General features: G+C 43.9%; 1 long non-coding RNA gene across 1 annotated transcript in view; it reads right to left on the reverse strand.

The window, feature by feature from the left end:
• Positions 1 to 11,916, reverse strand: part of LOC123370205 — a 59,146-nt gene extending 47,230 nt beyond the window's left edge. Inside the window, exon 1 of the long non-coding RNA XR_006579308.1 lies at positions 11,806 to 11,916. This is a non-coding gene — a long non-coding RNA (uncharacterized LOC123370205). The remainder of the gene's footprint in view (positions 1 to 11,805) is intronic.
• Between the last annotated feature and the right edge of the window lie 12,817 nt (positions 11,917 to 24,733).

Raw genomic sequence — 24,733 nt, forward strand, 5'->3', positions numbered from 1 at the left:
TCATAGCCCATAACATTCAGAGCCACCTTTAGGATTTGGGGTGACCTGCATAAGATTGGTTTGGAGGGCTCCAAAGGTGTGATGCTACTTAACACAGTGACTCCAAAAAAACACACAAATAAATTCCATTCAAGCTAATTAGATTTACTCACCTTACAGGCTGTGTACAGTCTTAGGTGCTACTGCAGTATAAATAATAAACAACTTAACCAGCCCCTAAAACAAGCACAGCCCACATGCAGAAGTACCCAGGTCATTACAGTCACTTGAAAGCCTTGGTTGGCTGTAAACATTACAGTTGGGTGAACTTAGGCGATACGGGAGTGTAGGGGGTCCTATGTGCATTGTCTCCTCTTGCACTTTGCGTGGGAACAGCATCTTCTGGCATTACTTTGTATTTTACATTCCAGCCCTTCACAGTCACTAACAACTCAGAACAAAGCTCAGCTGCAGCCACAGAATCCCTACTGTTCCTGTGTCTAAGCCACATAACACTGAGTTTTGAATGGACAGTTTCCTCCCAGAACCCATCAAGCAGCTCCAGGTTCACACAGAAGGGTCGCAAACCCTTTCAGTGAAACTGGCCTGAGTTTGAGGTTTGTAACAAACTTAGATCCAGGTGAGTAGTGCACAGTTCAGTCTTTGCTGTGAATACCTCCCCCAGCACATCAGCTTTGTGGTCTTTCATGTGATTTATCAGTGTCAATACTGTATTATGGGTATTGACATTTCTTATAGGTGCTGAACATTTTAACAGCTTTCTTACCTAGGGAGTGAAATCTTGCTATCCATTGCACAGGCGTAAATCCAGTGCAACTCCATTAACATCCATGGTGTAACCAAGTACTGAATTTGATCCAAAGCCTGTTATTCAGCTGTGAAGTTTTCTGCTTGATATTAATCTCAGAAGAACCCAATTCTTCCTCTTGAGCAGAGGCTGCCACTTGTACTGCATTGTGTGTTGGTTTTTTTTAAATAATTTTTAAATTGCTACAGCTGTTAAGTGCAGGTTAAGAGGGTGCCTCGCAGTAATAAATAGGGCACATCTTTTCTCTCCCTGCAGCAGGCCTGATTCAACAGCTTGCATTTAGAATCAAGTCAATTTGCAAGCTCACAAAGCAGTCCTTACCAAGCAGGCCAAAGTCCACAGTTCTGCGTTTCAGTAGCAGAAAGATGTTGCTGAAAATAATTGGGCCTGGCAGCACTGGATTTGTTTCCAAAACCAGTCCAGGAGTTCCAAGGCTCGCTGAATCTTTGGTCGCTCTGTAAATCAGCCACATGCCTAGATATTGTGCCCAATTAATCTGGAATGAGTCTGACTATAATAACATACATTTGCAACAAGCTGCTTCTGTGGGGGACTTGGGGAAGGTGGGGGGAAGTGGCTCTACTCCTTCTTTTGAGCCCAGCTCCACCCTTTTCCCTTTCTTTTGTCAGCAGCATGGCTGCCAGTGCCCACAGGGATTCCACAGGGATGTGGGAAGAGACACAGCACAGTTGGCTTAATGACAACGGAGAGCTGTCATGCTGTTAGCCATTGACTAGCGCACCATGGCTCTGGAAGGCAATATTGCTGGAATACATTCTCTCCAGAGAAAGCCATCCTCAGAACTCACGACTGGTGCTGAAATGTTCCCAGTTCTCACTGCACTTTGGGGGGCTTCTTTTTAAAAACACATTCTGAGCACCAGGGAGCCAGGCGAGAATTGTGAGTTTAACATTGTTGGAAATAGCGCAATACACATGCCACTATATTCTCCCACATTCACTTCTGGAGTGTTTTTAATTCCCTTTGTGCTGCACCCCCATCACCACTAACATTAATTGGCAGAGGTTGAGAAGGTTCTAAATTAATGCTTTGTCCTTCCATTTTAATTTAAGACATCACGCCCATGAGAGGAATGAACTGATTTCATCGGTCATGCAAACTCAGATAAATGCAACAGAGCCAGCATCTTATTGTTGTTCCCCGATGCCTTCTCTTTGCTTGTTCTAGTGTTCTCCAGCATGTGCTGCATTTAATCACACCTCACTCTGTTCCACTAGCATTAGATACAGCAATATCAGGGGGGAGGGATAGCTCAGTGGTTTGAGCATTAGCCTGCTAAACCCAGGGTTGTGAGCTCAATCCTTGAGGGGGCCACTTAGGGATCTGGGGCAAAAATTGATCCTGCTAGTGAAATAAGGGGGCTGGACTTGATGACCTTTCGAGGTCCCTTCCAGTTCTAGCAGATTGATTGGTATATCTCCAATTATTATTACCTATTACTTAGCTCCATATTGGGAAGGGCACGGTGTGGCAAAGATATCCTTCCATTCTACCCAGCAGCATTCTACCTTCCTTAGAATCCAAGGACCACACTGGTTACACCAACGTAACTCCTGGGCCATTCCACTGAAGCCAATGGAATTAGTAACTCAGGGCAGAATACAGCTCCTCCTAACATGCAGCACAGTGGGCCGAACTGATGGGTAGCTCGCTGGCTAGTGTCTGTCTCAGTTGTTTCTCTTTTGCAGGAATTGTTTGAAGAAGTGAGCTAGAGCTCAGTGAAAACACCAGCACAAAAGATGGTCTCTGTGAAGAACACCTGCATCATAACTGTATGGCTGTGAGCAGCAGGAAGGTTGAGGTTTCAGCTATTTGCTTTTATTAAACTATTATAATGATAACATAACAGAAGAAATCAGATTTAGTGTCTTACTCAGAGACCCCAAACTCTGTCTCCATGTCTCTCTCTAACCTACTTTCCCTTGCCTTGTTAGCTACAAGTAGGGGCCACAAGATAGCACCATGCCACATGAATGGAGGTGAACTAGGAGAATAACACAAGAAAGAGTTAGTGTCTTGTGCCTCATGGAGATTCACAGCTTTGTATTAGCATATGTAATACCCTCTTGTACTACTTTGGGAGGAAAGGGGCTGTATTCAAACGCAGGTGTCCATGTACAAACTGCCAAGTCTCTGTTTCTGAGCGAGCATTATCATCCCCTCTCATTCGATGCTTGAAGGGATCGGCTAGATTGTCTACTTCCAATTCCTTTTCCTGCTGAACAGCTCCCCTCCTTCCCTTCCAAGAGACGGTGTCTGGAACAGGGGGTTAGCGTCCATCTTTTGGCTCCCACCCCAGGCAAAAAAGACAATGCAGAGGGAGCACTTACCACCTGCTGGGGTTTTCTCCCCCTTCCCTAAGCCCCTCCCCAAACAGCGTATCATTCAACCCCTGAGGACAGCTCGCATTTCTGACCAGATTGAGCACTGGGTTCCAGCAGTCGCCTGGAAAGTCACTCCAGCAATTAAGTCTTGGTAGCAATTTTTTTTTTTTTAGTATGAAGGATATGCCCCACTGTGCGGGGTATTGCAACCACCCTCCCTGTCAGGCCGTTTCACAGTAGTATTGTGGCGCCATGGAGAGGAGCTAATTGGATTTGTTGTCACCTCCCGAAGCTGCCAGGAGCTCACGTCTGCTCTGGTTACAGATGAAGACATCACGGTGACAGGCCTAGAGATGGCTCAGCTGGCATCCTAGGGCCACTAATAGAGCCATGTTGATTTAATGTCCGAGTGGAGAGGTGCGGACAAGCTGTTCAAGTTTTCTATTCCAAACAAAGCAGAGATCTGTTAGCAGTTGTCTGCTGGATCAGTAAATAAACTTCCATGTGGCTCTCGCAGCACCTAACCGTTGCTACAGAAGAATGACAAAGTATTTTAACATTGAGATGGTGCTTTTAAATGAGAGCACTGTCTCTATGGTTTATATTGCCCTGAGGGAAATCAGTTAATTCCTTCATACATAAATTTTACTTAACTATGTAATTATGGATGAATCCTATTAGTCTTTAAATTGCTCACTAGTTAAAAGGTGTGTGTGTGTGTTTTCTATGTCTCTTTTTGCGGAATTTACAGATCATCTGCACTTATGAAGATTAAAAGCCTATTTGCGGGATGGGTTCCCCCCCACACCCTTCTTCTTCCCCAAGGGAAAGCACAGAATTTACCCAAGGAACATTGCATGCTTCCCCTCCTTGTACCTTACTGGGATACTGCTCGTTACACCGAGTACCATTCAGGTTGTGTTTCTTTAGTTCTAGCCCTTTAGGCTTCTGTTGTTAAACATTCCTCTGGCCTGTAGCTAAATTATAGCTCTAGGGCCTAATTCTTTGCTGCCCTGTACCTACAATGGTCATTTACACCGGTACAACGTGGAGGTGAAAGGCAATGACTCGGAATAGTATCCTTGTAAACCCACTTTGCACTGCTCTAAAAGCCAAGTCTTCAACGGAGCTCGAGGCCAGGTGGTCAAGTGCTCGGCTCTCAAAACTGCACCAGATTGTCAATAGAGCTCCGTTCCCATTTAGGCACCTATGGGGCAAAGTTTTCAAAAGTGGTTGAAACCCCGTAGCTCCCACTGAGACACATTATGGCCAGACTGTCCGAAGAGTTCACCACACTCTGGCTCTGATTCAGGTGCCTAAATGGGAGCTGGGTTCTTTTCAAAACTTAGTCCTAAATAACTGCACACGGTGCCTTGGTGAATCAGCTCCATGGTTATTAGAAATACCATTTCTATAGCACCTTCCATTCAGCAATCTCAAAGTGCTTTGAAAACATTGACTGGTTAAGCCACATCCCCCAGGACAGGTTAGCAGTAATTACTCTGCCTGTTTCCAGATGGGGGACACCGAGACACCAAGGGGTTAAACAAGTTACCCAAGGTCCCACAGCAAGTCTGTGGCAGATCCAGGAATGGTAAGCAGCTCTCCTGAATCATTTCCCCTCCACATGGTGCTATAAAGGCTCCCAGGGTCTTAGAACAAAGCCCCATCTCTGCTCCAAGCAACATACATTACTACCTGGCAGCACACAAAAACAAACATGTGAGGGGTTTTGTGCCCTCCTTATTTAATAACTACCTGACTGTAGCATTTTTTACCCATAGGTCTCAAACTGCTTTATCATGCTCCCCATTTTACAGATGGAACAGAAGTAAAGTGACTTCCCCAAGGTCACACAGCAGGTCAGTAGCAGAGTCAGGAACAGAACCCAGGGATCCCAGACCAGTGCCCTCTGCCCTAGATCACCACTGCCTCACCTTTAAACATAGTTAGTCCCAGCTCACTTTTATTTGAAGTGTGGGCAGGACCTTTGCAATACATAGAGCACATTGCACAGTGAAAACAAAGCAAAAACGATCACCGAAGACTAAGCGCACAAAACCTTTCTTATGGCATTCAGCTTCCCAGGTCTTCCTCCCCTGTGTGTGGGGGCTGGGAGCACTGTGGACCTAGCGTGCTCAGTTTAGCCTTCAGGAACTCTAAAGGGAATCAGCCAGCCTTGGTTGGGCAGAGGGGCCAACCACGCAAAAAATCAAGACGTTTCTAAGCTAAAGGCTAGCACAGTCTCTTAACTGGCCCCACTGTACGGGGCTTTGCAATGTGTCAGCTCAGTTACATGCTACAGCAATACACGTAAGACAAGTGAAGGATGGAGTGCAGGCCCTTACTCACCGCTTCAGTGTTATCTACCTGGAGATTTGGGGGCATGGCTTCCAGGGCTCAGCTGGAGGAGAATGGGGGTGAGGGGACACACACACAGGTGTCCTTGACCATGTATTAGTTTAATTCAGTGCTAATCAATTGTGGTCCATGAATCATGAATGGTTTGCAGAAGCCTTCCTGGTGGTACAGACAAAGAAAGGGTTTTAGAGCCAAGTGGTAGAGGCCTGAGGTATTGGGAAAGGAGGGAATTGTCCTCTTCTGGGAGCCGTCTCCTTCACATAGGGAAATTCTATTCTAGATAGGTTCTCTCATCACTGTAGCAGCCAAGTCGGAGGACAACTGGTTTGAGAAACCGAGGGAGATGACAGAGGGGCCCTCCTCTTGTCACATATTCACAATCTGTGCCCTGGTTAATACTGTAGCCTAAGATTTTCAAAGGCTCAGGGAGTTAGGAGTCCAAATATCACTAATTCAATGGGAGTTGGGCACCTGTCTCCCTTAGCCTGGAATTCTCAAAGGCTCCTTAGTGTCTAAGTGTATGAAGAGTGAAATCCCTCCCAGAGGTGGAGGTGTTCTCTGATAGGGAGGTATATGGAGCCTGGGGAGAATCATTTGTCCCTGGACAATGCCTCAGTGGTCTGAGTTAAAAAAAATAAAATAAAATAAAATAAAATAAAAAGTTGTTACAGCTCCGAAATAAACCTTTTAAAACAATGCTTTAGACAGATTCACTTTGTTCTCATGTGAAAAACATCTAAGAAATCTCCTTCTTCCAGACCTCGCGGTGGCACAATGGACAGAACAACATTGTGCTATCCTAACTCCTGGAGAGCAGTACTCTTTCTTCTCCTCAGCCTCTTGCCGATGAGCTTGTGTAATTTCAGTTTAATATTCAGAGGTGAAAGTAATATTAAACACTTACCCGTATGGGGCCCCGGCTCTGGGGCCCCTGAAGGGGCGGGGCCTTGGGCAGAAGGGGCAGGGCTGGGGGTCAGCCTCCCCAGCCAGCCCATCCACGCTGCCTGGCCTGTGCCACCTGGGGCTCCGGCGGCAATTTAAAAGGGCCGTTGCCAGGGTAGTACTTTCACCCATTAATATTAGAGACATTCTTGATCAGAAGACTACAGCTCAGTGGGCTTGATGAACTTTTTGGTCTCTTCATACTAGGCTCTGACTCCAGCTGCTTTGGATGTTCTCTCCAGAGGCTTTCAGGACAAATGATTCAAAGTGCATTTCTATTCACTCATACAAAATGAGCAAACTTGCTCACAGTACAACTCCTGACCCACTTAAAGAAAACCACCCAGCTGGAAAAGCAGCTGCAGGACGCTGGGTTCTTCAAGCTGACCGCTTCGTATAACAATGAATTTTTGAAAAAAAGAACAGGAGTCCTTGTGGCACCTTAGAGATTAACAAATTTATTTGAGCATAAGCTTTCGTGGGCTACAACCCACTTCATCCGATGCATAGAATGGAACATCTAGTGAGGAGGTATATATACATGCAGAGAACATGAAAAGGTGGGAGTTGCCCAACCAACTCTAAGAGGCTAATTAATTAAGATGAACTGTTGTCAGCAGGAGAAAAAAACTTTTGTATTGATAATCAAGATAGCCCATTTAAGACAGTTTGACAAGAAGCTGTGAGGATACTTAACATGGGGAAATAGATTCAATGTGTATAATGGCTCAGCCATTCCCAGTCTCTATTTAAGCCTAAGTTGATTGTATCTAGTTTGCATATCAATTCAAGTTCAGCAGTTTCTTGTTGGAGTCTGTTTTTGAAGCTTTTCTGTTGCAAAATTGCCACCTTTAAATTTGTTACTGAATGGCCAGAGAGGCTGAAGTGTTCTCCTACTAGTTTTTGAATGTTATGATTCCTGATGTCAGATTTGTGTCCATTTATTCTTTTGTGTAGAGACTGTATGGTATGGCCAATGTACATGGTAGACAGGCATTGCTGGCACATGATGGCATATATCACATTGGTAGATGTGCAGGTGAATGAGCCTCTGATGGTCTGGCTGATGTGATTAGATCCTATGATAGTGTCACTTGAATAGATATGTGGACAGAGTTGGCATTGGGCTTTGTTGCAAAGATAGGTTCCTGGGTTAGTGTTTTTTTTCCTGTGGTGTATGGTTGCTGGTGAGTATTTGCTTCAGGTTGGGGGGCTGTCTGTAAGCGAAGACAGGTCTGTCTCCCAAGATCTGTGAGACTGAGGGATCATCTTTCAGTATAGGTTGTAGATCTTTGATGATGCGCTGGAGAGGTTTTAGTGGGGGGCTGTAGGTGATGGCTAGTGGCGTTCTGTTATTTTCTTTGCTGGGCCTGTCTTGTAGTAGGTAACTTTTGGGTACTCTTCTGACTCTGTCAATCTGTTTTTTCACTTCAGCAAGTGGGTATTGTAGTTTTAAGAACGCTTGATAGAGATCTTGTAGGTGTTTGTCTCTGTCTGAGGGATTGGAGCAAATGCTTAGAATGTATCTTAGAATTTTTGGATTGAGATCTTGATTAGAAGAATTAAAAGAGCTCTGATCCCCGAAGTCTAGTTGTGAGGCTGCTTCTCCTCAGGTATGAGAGAAAGTGAAAGTCAAAAGAAAACAATATACAGAGTAACTGAATCCTGACTGAAGTAGCTGGAAGGAAGGACATGGCTAAATGCAGCACCTAGAGGCTAAATGACAACCCTAAATGCTGGCTGTCTAGCACAGATTTAAAGGGCCAGCCAGGAGAGGTATTAATAGTGTAAACCCTACCTGAGAAGTACAGTAGATGTCATGCAGTCAGTATGTAGTGGGCTCTGAATTCAAATCTTTGTTTGGGCCAGAGATCTGTAAAAGAGGCAGATTTCCAGAACAGTAGCCTCCTCTAAGGTATGTGAACTAGTTGCATCTGTCTTGTTTTGTTCTGACAGACAAGTTAATACATATCCAATCCCTTTGGGGCATCAGTTGCTTCTTTGGAAGGGGTCTCACCATCCCACTAATAGCTGGCATAAGAACAGATGAACAGCCATACTAGGTCAGACCAAAAGTCCATCCAGCCCAGTATCCTATCTTCCGACAGAGGCCAATGCCAGGTGCCCCAGAGGGAATGAACAGAACAGGTAATCATCAAGTGATCCATCCCCTGTCGCCCATTCCCAGCTTCTGGCAAACAGAGGGTAGGGCAGTAGTCTTCAACCTTTTTATGGCCAAGATCACTTTTTGAATCTAAGTGCAACTCAGGATCTATCCCACCCCTTCCCCAAAGCCCCACCCAGTTCATTCCCCCCCCCCGTCGCTTGCTCTCCCCCATCCTCACTCACTTTCACCGGGCTGGGGCAGGGGGATGGGGTTTGGAAGGGGGTGCGGGCTGGAGCCGAGGGGTTCACAGTGTGAGAGGGGGCTCTGGGCTGAGCCTGAGGCAGGGGGTTGGGTTGCAGGAGAGGTTGAGGGGTGCAAGCTGGGGCTCAGGTACAGGAGGGGGCTCCAGGCTGGGGCAAAGTTGGGGTGCAGAATGGGGTACAGGGTGCTGGCTCTGGGAGGGGGGTCAGGGCTGGGGCAGGGGGTTGGGGTGGAGGAGGGTATGGGGTGCTGGCTCCGGAAGAGGGCTCAGGGATGGAGTGCAGGAGGGGGCTTGGGGTGCTGGCTCTGGGAGGGGGCTCAGGGCTGGAGTGCAGGAGGGGGCTTGGGGTGCTGGCTCTGGGAGGGGGCTCAGGGATGGAGTGCAGCCTCCCGCCAGGCAGCACTTATCTCCAGTGGCTCCTGGTCAGCGGCAGGCGCAGCGAGGCTAAGGCAGGCTCCCTGCCTACCCTGCCCCCACACCACTCCCAGAAGGTGCCAACACGCCTCTGGGAGGGCAGGGGGCATGTGGCTCTGCGCGCTGCCTCTCTCTGCAAGCACTGCCCCCATAGCTCTCCCAGCCAATGGGAGCTGCAGGGGCGGTGCTTGCAGGCAGGAGCAGCGCACATGGAGAGCTGCAGTGGCCACTTCCGGGAGCGGTGTGGGGCCATGTTAGCCTTAGCAGCAGCCACACCTCGCTGCCACCGGAGATCGCGATCGACTGGGAGTCCCTCGAGAACCGACCAGTCGATCGCGATGCACAGGTTGGTGGCCACTGGGCTATGGACTCCAATATTGCCTGATTAGTTCACTTTGGTCTATCAGAATACTCTTCATATTGGACAAGTGGCTAGCTTACTACCAGTTATAGAAGGGCCAGGTTTTGTTCTGTGTTATGCTGGCATGTGTGGAGTTGCACTGAGGTATGACTAGTGAGATTAAGATCAAAATCTGGCCTGAAGTTTTAGACTTCAGAGAGAGAGAGAGAGAGAGAGAGAGAAATGAAGACTGAACCCAACAAACTGGGGGAGTCTATAATTTGGCCTTTAACCAAACTGAAATGAAGATACTAGTAAGAAGCCAGGGCATGAGGAACTGAATGCAAAACATACATTCTCATTTACAGTACTGTGTGTTGCATCACCACGTTTATGGTAATTATTGGGAATGTCAGCTGTAGAAAGGGCCGAGCAATCTGCAAACAAAACCCTACCCCTTTCCACTGGCTTTACAAAGTGGAAGGATGGGAGAGATCCAAAGCTGAACTGGTAGCAGTTCTCTCTTGTCAAATTTCCTACATTTCCCCCGCAGTTGGACTGTGTAGCTATAGGGCTTTTCTAAAGGAATCAGTCTCAAAGAAGTTTGGTTTGGAGTATGCGCTTTTATTTCCATTGGCAGGTGGGTTCCAAAGAATCAAATGCAGACTGTTCTACTCCCTGCTTCTGTGTTCTAGCCAGCAGCATTTGCCAAGAGGGCTCTAACAGCCAAGCTATTAGGATGCCCACTTAAAATTCCATATCCCCTCCCTCCATCTAGTTACCACTCTATCCCTGCATTTTGAAGGCTAGGCAGTCTTTGCTGAGCCAGGGCCAAATCTGTACAGCTCATATTTGCTATTGCACACATCCAGCTTAAATGAGCGAGCCGGGAGGTGTATTCGTGCCCGAGTTCGACAAACCCAATAGGTTTCTGCAGATTTGGCTCTGGGAGGTTACTCTGGAGCCAGAAGTACTAAGAAGGCTGCTTCTTGTGACTACTAAATTCATCTTCTCCTCTGCCCCATTCTGCTTCCTCAGATTTAGGGCTTAATCCAGCAGCCACCAAAGCCAGTGGAAAGACTCACATTGACTTTAACAGGCATTGAATCAAGCCCTGAGAGGACTCTTCTAACAAACTTGGCCACGCATATGCAGATACCAAGGTAGTCAGTGAGGGAATCCAACCTGGGATTTTCAGCACTCAAAGCACTCTAGCTATTGAGCTAATGCAGTAACTGTTAGCTGTGAACAAGGGGCAGGCTGTTACAGTCACTCAGAAAGAAGTGATCACTCATATTAAACCAGTGCATTATACACTCAAACCCCAACAGTTCATAATCTGGAAGTCCTCAAGATGGACTCAAATCCAGGTCTGCAAGTGGTGGTGGAAGGCCCTGCCTGTTGACCCATTAGGCTGTCCAAGTATAGGTGGGTTTGATAATAATGATGAGTGGCATTAAAATTGCACCTTTAATTTAAGATCCCAAATTGCTCAGCAAGCTGATTATTAAATTTTAAATACATATAATTCACCCATCACTGAAATGAAGTCACTAATGGTATGGAAGACCTGAAACCTTTGAACAAAGCAAATCAGCATGAATTAGCAGTTCAGAACAGACAGTGAAGATCACCATGTGAGCAGCTCCAGAGTCCCTCTTCACTCTGATTAGGCAATATGGACACAGAGGGAAGAGTGCCTCCTACTGAGTCACCAAAACCAGTGGCTGCAATCTGGTTTTCCCTTGAAGTCCTTCTCTTGACTCGCCCTACTTTGTTTGTGAGAGGTGACCGGGTCATAGCACGGGGCACTATCACTGCATCAAGTAAATTCCACCTCATGTTTCCTCCAGTGCAGACTTTCTATCCAGCCATTGTTAAAATGTTGATTTTTATCTCCTAAGAAATAAGTACAAATTCTTCACATTTGGAGGATTTAAATATAATTGAGTCATCGGATAATTTACATGCATTAGGAGGTGATAATGTTCAGAGCCAGCAACCCTGAAAGAATAGAAGAAAGACCTTATGCTGCTGCTGCTGTTTCTTTTTACAGAACACTTTTAGCAAAGTTCACTAATGACACTTCAAAGTGAAAAACACAGTGCTGGCATTAGCACTCTCGCCTCCGGACCAGAAGGTCCTAGCTTCACATCCCACGTCAGGCAATGGGCTCACACGCAGTGCTGACAGTGTAGTGACATACAAGATAAGTGCTGTACTCACCTTCACAGGGCCAACCTGAGGACATACAGGCCTCCTATGAACATCAAAACAGTGGCCTTTTGCCTCCAGAAGAATACTCCAAGTTTCAAAGCCTGTTCTCAGTGAGGAGACCCTGCTAATTTGGGGCTGTGAGTATGCAGCTATGAAACCATGAGGACTTTGTTTTCTGCATGCTCTTTGCACAGGGAGACAGAGCAAGGCCCTCTGTGGTTGCAGGACTCACAGGTGCCCCACTTCCTCACAGGTGTGTCTGCTTTGGTTGACGTTAAACCAAGACCTTCCCTGCCCAGCTCAGCTCAGCTCTGCTGGGTGGAAGGACCCATCCCCCTTCTGGAAAAGGGCAGAGAGAACCATGGTGTCCAGCCCCAGCAGTTCCTCCCTCAGTAATCAAGTGCTTTCCAGGAGGGACCAGCCTAACACAGCTGACTCTACCCTGCTAACTCCTCCCAGGCTTAATCAATGAAGGGGAAAACACAGAACCTATTGCCTCTTCTTGTCCCAGGGAAAGTGAGTTTAGTTTTCTTCCCACTGTGAAAGCTTTTTTTAAAATCACATCACTCAGAATCTGCTTACTTTGCCCTCTGGGTCTGAATGCACTTCTGCAGCTCCTCAGATTGGTGATATTCACTCAGGCATGACAGGCCCATGCAAGCACCCATACTGGAGCTGCATGGAGACAGGGCCTGGGTGCAGAAACTATGCACCTGCTCCACACCACAGACAGGGTGTCAGCCTTGCATAGGCTGAGACACCAGCTATGTGGGTGGACCTAGATAAGAGCCATTTATATGCACTGATCCCAACATGCCACACAAGGCATGTAGAGCTCCAGCAGGTGCTATAGCCAATTGATTAGAATAGCAGCCATGCAGGATACTGCACTGAAACCTTGCTTCTGGGTGAGGTGGAGGATGGATTTCACCTCCCTAAGGCCTGCATGTCTCTCTCTCTCTCTCTCTCACACACACACACACACACCTCATTCCTTAGTAGGGTGAAATTAATATCCCCTGGGGTGCAAGCAAACCTGGGCTGATTTTAAGGGGATATCTAGGAAATTAATACAATAAAAACAAACTTATGTACTAACACATATTAATTCTCTCTCTCCCATATAGAACCATATAAATGTAGGACTGGAAGGTACCTCAGTAGGTCCATCTAGTCCAGTCCCCTGCACTGAGGCAGGACTGATTATCATCCAGACCATCCCCGACAGGTGTTTGTCTAACCTGCTCTTAACATTTCCAATGATGGAGATTCCACAACCTCCCGAGGTAATTTGTTCCAGTGCTTAACTACCCTTCTTTCCAGGAACATAAATACTTCTGTTTATGCAGAGATTCTAGTTAACCATACACTATAAAGGTTTTGGACCAAACTCTTCCCTCAGCTACAGCTGTCAATGAAATGCCACGGCTGTACTAGGAACAAAATCTGACCCGGAATTCACTGAATGTGTTGATATTTGTAACTGTAAGTGAAACCCTTTTAAAGAAACAGCCCACCCAGCTGTCCCTGCTCTGCTGATACAATACCAGTTTTTCAGGGTTGGTACCAAGTACATTAGTAAATTCACCAGTTTCCCAGTAACCTCATGGTGGGTTCCTGACAAAGGCTCCATTGCCTCTCTCCTCTAGTCCTTTATTAACTCTCCTGACCCTCCTTATCTTCCCAGTGTTATTGACATTCAGGGTTGTCCTATTTGAATTGCATCCATTTCTCTCTCCGGCTTGAATGCTGGAGGGTCTGGAGTAATTGCTATAAGCATTAAAGTTATCATGCAAATAAAACGTCTGCTGCAAAAGACTTTCTCATGCCTTCACTCTTCAGTGGGTTTCCCTCAGCTAGAGGAAGTGCTTTTGCTTTCAGTAGTACATATACTCTTGGCAAAGTTCTGTTTTCCATGCTTTGCTGAACTCCTGAACACAGATGTCCCATTTGTGTTTCATTAGTACATCAGCCTCTCTGAGGCTTTCGACCTCTGCACTAGGCAATAATTACCTGGCTCAGACCCATTCCCTCACCAGCTGGCCTGGGAGCTGCTCTGCTCAGACCAGGGCTCTCTCTGCTGTCAGCCCTTTCCAGTCAACTGGACAGCTCAATCAGCAGAAAATATCAAATATGGTCATTGTTTGAGCTCAGCCAGCATTGTTTCTGCTTGATCTGACAATGCAGCTCCAAAGAAAGATTATGCTTCTCAAAGTCGAGACAAGGGAAAGTGGAACTGGGGCATCAAGAGCTGAGAACGGTTTGCTGAATTTGGAAAACTCTTTCTTCAGGCAGTTTGTTTTAAACACCTCCTCCCTGACCACTTTCACTTCCCTTCCCCCCTGTCCAAAGATTCTAGACTGGAAGGAGCTCTTATTTCGCTTTAGCAATGCCAGGAGAAATGGCTAACACGGGTGGCAAAAAACAGATCTGACAATATTTTTATTTCATGAAGGGGATTGCAGGGAAAAAAGTCTGGAAGGAAACTAGTTGTAAGAGGGCAGCATAGGTCACATTAACACTTTTCTTTGGGCTGCATTGATCACAGGGCCCGATTGGCAAGGTTTGATTTAAACAGTCACATTCTCAATGTGGGCTGCCAACTGCCAGCTGGCCTAAGAGACCAGGATTCTGTTCCTGACTTTGCTGCAGACTCACTGTATCTCCTTAGACAAGTCACTTAACCCAGTTTCCCTATCTATAAAATGTGGATAAAATGTATCTCTACATACCTCCCGGTGGAATTCCGAGGCTTAGTATTTGTAAAGGACTTTGAGATCCTTATAAAGACAGAACTGATGTTCATGTGGACAACCACACGGTATTGTTATTTTATACTTGCTTCTCCAGGGCAAAGAAAGAGGGCAGCAGCTCCTTCACCAAGACCACAGACCACACAGAAGTCAGTAATTCTCAGCTCTGTGCCCAGATCAGGAAGTGACACTCCTGGCCTCTACACCCCAAGTTACTAGACAGTGCCTACAGCTGAAGGGCTTCTGCTAATATGTGCAAGCTCTGTTGGGGCAGGTGAAAGTGGACTTCAGATTGGGACCAATTTTCATGCAGATGAAATGAATAGAGTCCCTGCAGCCGCTGTTCCAGCCTACAGACCCAAATAGCGGCCATGGCCTCCTTACACCACTTGTGCAGGGTATTGGAGCCCCTGGAAAAATGTGACCCCTGTGACTTCCTCCCCTGGCCCACCTTCTCTGTGCTGTCCCAGGGCACAGGGCCACCACGTATGGCCTCACTGCTAGCAGCCTCCTTCACATGCTCCCAATTCAGGGGACACTAAGGGTGGGAGGATCTCATGCAGGCCAGAGCAAAATTCATCTTAGAAATCACCTTGATCAATGGTGTTTCAGCCCTCATATAGATTGTGCCAATCACAACATGTCTTCTATTCTTCTTGTATCCTGGCCTTCCTTCTCCATGTGTGGCCATGTCTTTTCACGATGAAATCTTCCCATCTCCTTGGAGGTCAGCTGAGTGGTCATTTCAGTTCCCGTGGGTACCACTCAGTGACAGCTGCAGTCCATTGATTGTCAGTGAGCCTTGTTATATGCCCGGCCCATCACATTTTATTGTACCTGCTTTCAACAACGATGTCCTGCACTCCACCCTGCTGTCTGATCACTTCATTGGGGACTCAGTCATGGATTGAAATCCCCAGAATTCTTTCCATCGCCCTCTCCATGTAGGAGACCATCAGTTGCTCCTCTCTCTTTTGCTGCCGTACAACATTGCTGGCAGTACTGTTGAGTTGAAGAGATTGGTGTGTGTTGCCTTGTTGATTTTTCCTTGGAGGACATCCTTGATAGAATTGAATGCTTGTATCTTAGAAATGCTTAGGTTTAAAATCTATATAATAGAAACACACTTCAGTTACATTCTCCATATACAATAACTATCTTAATGAACCTACATTAAGGGAAACCAGAGTGTCTCACAAAGCAAAGGATGAAGGAGACAGAAGAATGTGACAGGTAACAAAGAGGAAAATTTAGTCGTTCAAACCTAGATTTCAGCAAACACCCAAAATCTATGCTGTTCATGAGTTAGAGGATGATCATACTGAGAAGAAGCCACAGACAGAAGATCAACCAACTAGTGGTATAAAGACACAAGGATATGACCAGTGATCCGACTGCCAGAAGCGAGCAGCACAGTCCTGGATCTCTCTGATTTGGATAAAGAAAACAGCATGGTTTGCTGGTTCCTAAATCAATGGCAGATATTAGAAGAAGAGCACCCAGATGCTCCGGAAGAATGCTGAGGAATTTCTATTTGTCAGAGTACCTTATAGTCCCATGTAGTCCCGGAAACAAAGGGCATGAGTCGGTGTATATGATAGAATGAGACTACTTTAGGAACTGGTAAAGAAAAGAGAAGAGAGAGTTGACACTAACGATCCTGTAAGTGCCTCAGACAAATGAAGCTAGAAAACGATTCTGGAGACCAAACAATGGTGGGGAATCATATATCATTGGAATATCTTTTGTGATGAGGTAACTGCTTAGAGTGGATGGTTGCCACTTAAGCGGATGGAGTACCAGGTTGCTGGCTTCAAAAGCAGCACTCACCTAAAAGTAGGATTTCTTCTAGGTACAAAGGAGTGAGGCTCTCATCTCACTAAAAAAATCCTCCAAGGTCTCTACTTTTAATATTAAGAAAAGATGTTCTGCAACAAATGATGAATAATAATTTTTGAAGGAATATTAACATATAGGATGCAAGTGCCTCTTCACAAATGGAAAAATGGAGGAATGTGGGAAATAAGCCAGAACAGCTATAAAGGATAGTGAGTGATGGATAATATGATCTTGTGGGCCTAATGGAAACTTGGTGGGATGAGTGTCATAATTGGAATGTCAATATTGATGGGTTCAATCTATGCAGGATAAAACAACAACAATACTTAGCAATGGTACAGGGCTTTTCATCTTCAAAGCTCACTAACTAATTAATCTGCACAACACCCTTGTGAGGCAGGTAAGTCTTATTGTTGTTATCCTATAGGAGAAGGCAAGCACAGGAAGAAGAGGGGGAAGGTGGTACCATGAGCCAGAAGTGTTTACAAAACCAGTGAGCTGTAATTTGATAATGGAGTGGGTGGGGGCAAAGTCAAATCCACGAATGCAGCAAAAGGGCTGGGGCATCCTAAAAGGCACCACAATTCAGGCACAACAAACTAATTCCACTCTAAATGGAAAAAAGCCAGGAGCAAGAAATACAAGAGCAAGGAATTTGGTCCTCCTTCTAGATCAGAGGACAAATCAAGGGATAAGGATTCAAGCAATAGACAGTGGGGTATGGTTTGCATTAGAAAGAAAAGGGCAGCAAAAAAGCACAGCAGACTGAGTTAATTCCAGCCAAGTGGGGCTAAAAGGAATAATGGGATTTCACAAACATACCCGATAGGAAAACACTACCACAGAGATAGTAGGTTTATGCACACACTGAAACTAAGGGCCAGCGACCATGGGCATTCATTCTAAAATGACTGAGCTATTAAATTGGACTTTAACAAGAAAAAATGAAGCCTAGATCTATGGACAATTAAGAACTAGCAAAAACCTTGTCAACAGAGCTAGTGATAAAATTTGGAATGCAAGGATGAAACTTGGATCAATTGTATATATAAATAGTGACTGGCTCACGTCACATGAACCCCTTGAACTGGGATGAATCAGCTAAGGAAATTACTGAATTATTGGCTGTTACATTTTAAATGCCCAGCACTGCTGGAAATTTCATTTCAGGAGTTTCAAGTTGGAGTCTCAAAAATCCAGAATCATAAAATTATTGGGTATTTCAGAAGATGGTGACTGTAACCTTTCCATTTCTCCATCTGTAAAATGGGGATAAGATCACAGTTGTGAAAGGCCCTATACAACAGCAAAGTATTAATTATTAGAAAATAAATCTTGCTGAGATTCATACATAGACACAAGGATAATTTGTCCCTGAGCCCAGCCTATGTTACAGAATGGCATTATAACAACATCTTTATAGTTTTATCTTCCAAAAGGGAAGCCAGGCAGATTATGGTAAGGAAGGCCAGTGGCAGAATTAACTAAGGGGAAACAATCAGGGGTGAGGAGCCCTCGAAGGCTGTACATTCTCTACCAGCTTGGACCTAGATTTTGTGATAAAACTGTCCCCCATCTGGACCCTAAGTGGAGTTGCAGATTCTCTCTGTTTGGGAGTGTAGAGGTTCAGCTGTGAAACATTTCTCAGAGAGCCGGCTTTGCATTTTTGGTTTGATCTGCCAAAAAAAACAACATTTTTTATTCCCTTTCCCCTCCCAAATTTAGCAGTTTCCCTTCCCACCCCTCTCACCCTCCCTGCATCACAACACTGTGGACAGGGGCAGCCTAAGAATTTTGGGGAAGGTTAGCAAGCTGCTGCTTGGGGATACACCCCACATGTAATAGAGCTATTTTACACATGAAGCATGTGTAATGACTTTTTTTTGTTTTGGTGTTCTCTGCCACCGGCTGCAGTGGAGGGGGAATCCACTTACTTGTACCTTTCAACCCTTGAAATCAGCTCTTACACTCATTTATGTTTTCCAGGCTATTTTTGCAAGGAGAGGAGTGAGAAACTTGCTTTTGGATTTTAAATGAAAAGTGAGTCTCCTTTCTATGTCTAGTTCCCCCAAATCTGGGAGGAACTGGGGCCTGGGCTCTGTGGGGCTTGAGAGCTCTTTCTGCTTTTCCAACACAAAATGAAAGCCGCTCCACAGAATGAACCAGTAGCATAGGATGTTTTCAAGATCCGTGTGTTTTTCCTCACTGGAGTGACCTTTATGGAGCTACCAAAGCTGCTGCAAACTTGCTGCTGCAAGTGTCCCCTGCAACTACATTATAATTTCACACTGAGTCTGTCCATTATCAGCAGATAGCACACAAGGGATTGCCACAGCAATTACACAGATTTAAAAGGTGCATAAAAAGCATGCAACTTGTCCCCTGCTGCTTCCTCTGGGCTGCATGATGCCTCCACTTGTGCTCTGCAGTATTTGGAAAACACTGTTGTATATCCATACAGAAGGTACTAAATCAGGAAGGGGAGTGTCTAATGCAATGTGAGGAGTTCTATGGCACAATTTGCCACATTCTCTAACCTTGATAAATTGATGCTGTCTCAAGGCACAGTAGTACTCTCCCCCCTCTAACCATGATGGTACATTGCACACACTGGGCGCTATAGACTCAGAGTCATGCTACTTTCTGATACAATAAGACAGCCATGTTGGATAGATGCTTTCAAATAAAACGTTGCATGCTGAAGTGTGTAGTCTTCCCCAAACCACCCCTACACGAAAAATGAAGGCAGGTACAAAGTGGCCTGTTTTATACATACACCTCTACCTCGATATAACACTGTCCTCAGGAGCCAAAAAAATCTTACTTCGTTATATCGAACTTGCTTTGATCCACCGCCGGAGCGCAGCTTTACCGCATTATATCGGGTCGCGTTATTTTGGGGTAGAGGTGTATTAGGTATGGCCCTCACTGTGGCAAAGTGTGGACACCTGGATAGTTCTGATAGGAAAGAAATCCCTCTTTTCCTTATTACATAATTGAGAAGTCTTAACTTACACATTATGGGAAAGGCTTATTGACTTAATAAACTGCTTCACTACTGTGGAAAAAAAATCAGATCTTCTCCTTGGGGAGAAAAATATATTTTCTGTGCTTTTCCTTGAGTGAACTGTATAGATGAACCATGTGTAGGTTGATCTGAGTAATCTTTAAAAAAAAGATTGAGACCCGAATTTTGGAGTATGTGCTTTTGTGCTATTCAATACCACTGATACAGACGGGTAAGGTTGAAGTTCAAGGCAAGCATGGAGAAGTGTAATTTCTCCCTGCACAGTCACAAATAAAATAAGGTTCAGCTCTACAGGATTAAATTAATTAAAGATGGATCTTGTGCTTGATGGTAGTTGATAGAACTGGAGTTTGTAGTGCTTGTATCATGAACATAAGTGGACATCTCTAGTGGTTAGCTAGTATTTTCTTTATACTCCTGAGTGTTTGCTATGGCACACAAATGTTAACTGGTTTTATCACACAGTCATCATATCTCCTTTCTTTCTACTATTCAAGGTGTCGCTATTGCAAGATGATTTTACTATCAGCTCAAGATTCTATCTGCTTTATTGGGGGTGGGGTGTGTGTGGAAGGATAGCTCTCTGTTATCTATGCTGTTAACCGTTAGTCTCTCCAGTCCTCAAAACACCAGAATTTTTTTTTTTTTTTAAAGCTGCATGTTAAAAATTGCAAGCAAGAAATAGCCACACATTCCCTTGAATAAACTGTGAACAGCTTGGAAGGAAATACATGCAGTGTGAGTGTTTATCTGGAAAATTCAGACCTTATGACACGCACCATAAGATTAAGCAAAGAGTCTTCCAAAGGTGACTTTAAAGTTGAAACCATAAGATTTAATCTAACCTAAAAATGAAACAATTTTACCAAGAGCTGCAAAGTTTGTATTGCTGTTCAAAGCAAGGACATTTCCTCAAGCATGTTCTGAACACTAGAGTTTCCTATACAAGGGGGACTGGGGATACTGGAACCATACAAATAAATGCCTTTTAACTTTTCTTCTTCTCCCTTGTTTTTGAGTAAATATTAAGAGAAAAAGATTTTTTCCTCCTTTTTAAATACAAGAATCCATTTGAGAGTTTCATTTGTAGCCTCACAGTGTTTAGTAACTAACATTAAGGAGGTCTGGCATTTGGAAGGTTAATTTTCTTATAAAAACTGTACGAAATCCTAATTTTGCAGAGTAGCAATTTGGAAAAAAAAAAATCAGCAATGGGAAAATGTTGGTTATGCAGCACTAGACATTCAGTACTCAGGGGATCAATTATAAAAACACTCATTCAGCTATTTCTATTCAAATGAACACCTGAAGAGGAGGTCTCAATGGTTTTAAAAGTGTGTGGATATTACTGGATAAATGTTAGTCCAATAAAAGAGATCATCATCTGCTATTTGTGTGCATTTAAGTTGACACTAAAAAGATCTTTGTGGAGTATTGCTGCTTCTTTTTCTTTTTGTGTGTGCATCTTTTATCTCATATTCCCTTAACACTTTGTGAACTGAAGAAAACAGACCAAATGAGCTGTTCTTTAAGATTAAAGGGGCAGCGTTTAGTTGAACACACCTGAATGTGGAAGGAGTCTGTTTCCCTCACACTTATGAATATGTAATGATGTGCTTGGAGGCACAGTCACGAACCCCTAATAAGAATTCACGAGTCTGTGTTTGAAAACAGACATTTGCATTTGCCCTCTGGTCACACTACATGGGTCATTCTTATTCAAAAATTTATTTGCCTTATTTTTACATTCTCAACTCCCTCTCTTTGCCACCTCAAACTATTTTCTCATTTCTAGGTTTTATTTTGAGCAAAATTAAGAAGATGGATAAAACCTCCAGAACAGTCAAAATTCAATTAGAGAGCGCTTATTCAGGAATGTATATATTTATACATGCAAGTGGAATGTGTATTCCATTGTTTGCTTGCCTTGAAATGTTTGTCTATTTCATGAAGCTTACAGAAATCTCTGAAAAGGGCTTAGGTAAAAAGCAACATGGGCACATAAAACATAGAATTTACCAAGCCAAAAATAGAACGGTCAAGGAAATGATATAAATCAATCTATACTTAGGATATACTTTTTAAATTTGTGTAAATACACTGAGAACAGTATCATCCAAAGACAAATCCAAAGAGTATCATAAAGGTTAACATAGTGTGCTAATATGTAATATACTGGACTACCAGCTTTGAAGATATGGTAAACCAGGGGGGGAATAGCAGGCTGTTAAGACTGGCACTTAATGAGAATATTGTATTTCTATTATAAATTTCTTGCATAAATAGCTTTCAATGTGTCATTGTGAAATATACCCATGAAGGCATTATTTTGGTTTTTGCACTTTCAGGACCAACACATAGTAGTTCTATAAGGGGCTGGAGGAAGAAAGCTTGTTAAATCTATTCCTACAGCTTCAAATAATTAAAGACTTTTTTTTTAAATTGTTTCTTTCAATTCCACCCCCACCCTTTTTTTTCCTGCTTTCTAATAGAAGTACGTTACCTATCATCTGATAGGCCTGATTCTTGTGTCAGAGTTCATATTGTATGTGTAAGTATGAGCCAAACACTGTGAGAAGAAAAGAATAGAATGTATTTATATACAATCGCATGACTGGGCTATTGTAAATTACCGTAAACAATTTCAGATGTTCAGTATCAAATCACCACGTTAACGTTTACACATTCTAACACCCTACTGCAGATTGCACCATCACTTTGCTAAGGGTCAGCGGAAGTTAAATACCAATCCCAAATCAGGGGAGATTTTGAAACATTTTCAGTCTAAAAGTAGTATGTCTAACTACATTCTTTCTGAAGAGACATTTAACTTTACTTGTAGAAATGCTGATGTATTTATATCTACTCATATATAAAACAATACACACGCCCCCATTTATCCATAGATATATAAGGAGGGGTCTAATTATACTTTTTGTACATTTCGTAGACTTTGCATTGCTATCACAAGTATGACTTTGGTAGGAGAAAGACTCCATTGTGACAGCAATAGTTAAAGAGCAAACCTTTATTTCAGATCTAATAGTGACACCTGCAGTTGAGCCCAACACACTGACGTGCAAACATTTTAAAATTAAAAACATATAGACATATTCTGAATCAAACTGTTCCACCCATACACATCTCCTGCTTAATTACACGGATGTACCTAAAATTTGCCTCTCCCAATTGGCAGCACTATTAGCATCCACCAGCATGATTCAGCTTTTTTCCTGTAAGGCAAACGGCCTGCCATAATGTGTATAAATAGACTAAAAAAACATTCCCATGGCTGCTCAGGGGAGGATAGCTACCCATGCACACGCATATCCACAGATTCTTCCTGAAGAAACACCCATTTAAGAAACAGTCAATTGTATTCTCCACCTGAATTCCCTGCCATATGAACTAGACATTTAATCATCTTTTTGTGCAGTGCAATATAACATTTTTGTGTTTGGTCTGAAAAAGGACTGTGGGTTTAGACGACAAGATGATTCTCCTGCACTTACCCCCCCCTCCCTTATTTTTGGTGACAGAAGCCCATGAGTATCAGTAAGTGTGGCCTCTGTCTCTGCTCCCCTCCTCTTTCCCAGATGCTCCAAGGACAGTGGATTTTTACCCCTTCACTCATTCTTTTCCACCTATTGTTTAAAGTGTACCAGAAAGCTAAAAGGAAGAAAATCCTATTAAAGTTCTTATTTTTCATTGTTGTTTTAGAGACTATTGCTAAGGGGGCCTGGATTCACATATGAATAAAAATTAGAAGGTAAACCTTGATCTATTATTTGTTTTCCTCTTTCGCTGTTTATTATTCTGCTTCATCACAAAGCCTGTGATAGAGAACATGCACCTATCTCAACATCTTAAAAGCAGACATTGCAAGTGAAGGCAAAGCCACCACTTTGCTACAGAATAAGCATATTCCTTTTTTACTATCAATCTTATTGACCCACTTTCACTGCAACAGAAAGATTCTAACAAAGTTCAATACCCCCCCACCCCTAAACACTGTATGAATGAATTTGATTCTCTCCTTATGGATTTGCTTTACAGCTCTTATATCCATTTCTTCCTGCATGTAAATGTCTGCAAGTTTGTGTTTATATGCGTGTGAGAATGAACAAAAAGATTTCTTTATAACTTTTCTCAATATTCTGCTGATTGCTAGTTCAGTAGCAGATGTGCTATGCTTAATGGTGCATATACAAGAAGCATTCCCTAATCCCTAAATGAACTTCTTATCTCTAAATAGATACAGGACAAGCTATATAAACTCAATTTAGTCACTAGGCTATTAAATCTAACAGAACTGAAAAGTGATAAAATATTGTTAAAGCCAAGCACCTGTTAGCAAATACTTAACATACTAATAAAATTAAACAAAACCTTGATGACCACAAGTAAAAACAAAGCAGTTACAAGCCCACAGATTCATTTCTTCTATCATTTGCACCCCATTTACTCGTAACAGAAATACATATATACAGTTCCAAGCAAACTCTTCCGGGTTTGCTAGCGCCACAGTGTGTTAGTCATAATTCATTGCCAAAAAATGAACTGTCTTTAGCCTTCCTAGCTTTGCATGAATGCAGATGGGTCTATTACAGGATTTAAGAGAAATGCATGACAGGAAGTGTCATCTACTGGTTGGAGCTCAAAACTAGGAAGCCCAACTCTGATAGTTCCAGCTGCGACACTGACTTTCTTTGTGACTTAGGGCAAGTCATTTAACATCTGCACCTGCATTTCCTTTTTTTAAGAATGGGAATATTCATCTACCTTATAGCTGTGCCCTCAAGATCTGTGCACAATGGTCTTTACCTCACAGAAGGGTACGTTTTGCCTGTCAGACACACCTGCAACAACATTCCCTCCTTTCCCTGTACCCTGCAGAGGAGTGAGTAGCCCCAGGGCGGTGCTGGGGAATGCCTGTCCTATCCCCCGATGGCCCTGCAAAGATTCCCTCAAAAAGATAATGAATCCCAGAACACTGTCATATTGAGATTAGAAATGGCCTTTAACATGAGACCCCAGGGGTACCTGCCAGCTAGAGAAGCCCTATCAGCATGGTTCCAGTGGAGCCACAACAGTAGGGAAGAGGGGACACCAGTGACCCCAGAGTCTCCATGCAGACAGCCCTGACCTATTGCTAGTCTCCCAGCATTACAGCTATTCCACGCATGGGGCACACTCCAATCCGATGGAAGAACTGCAGGGAAGCTGTACAAAATATAGAAATTTCCTCTTCTAGTCCCCCTTCCATCGATTTTTTGCAGGAATGGTAAATCAGGTCCAGAGTATTGAGAGGCTGGAT

This window comes from Mauremys mutica, chromosome 4 (assembly GCF_020497125.1).
Source record: "Mauremys mutica isolate MM-2020 ecotype Southern chromosome 4, ASM2049712v1, whole genome shotgun sequence".
In the NCBI taxonomy this organism is placed as follows: domain Eukaryota; kingdom Metazoa; phylum Chordata; order Testudines; family Geoemydidae; genus Mauremys; species Mauremys mutica.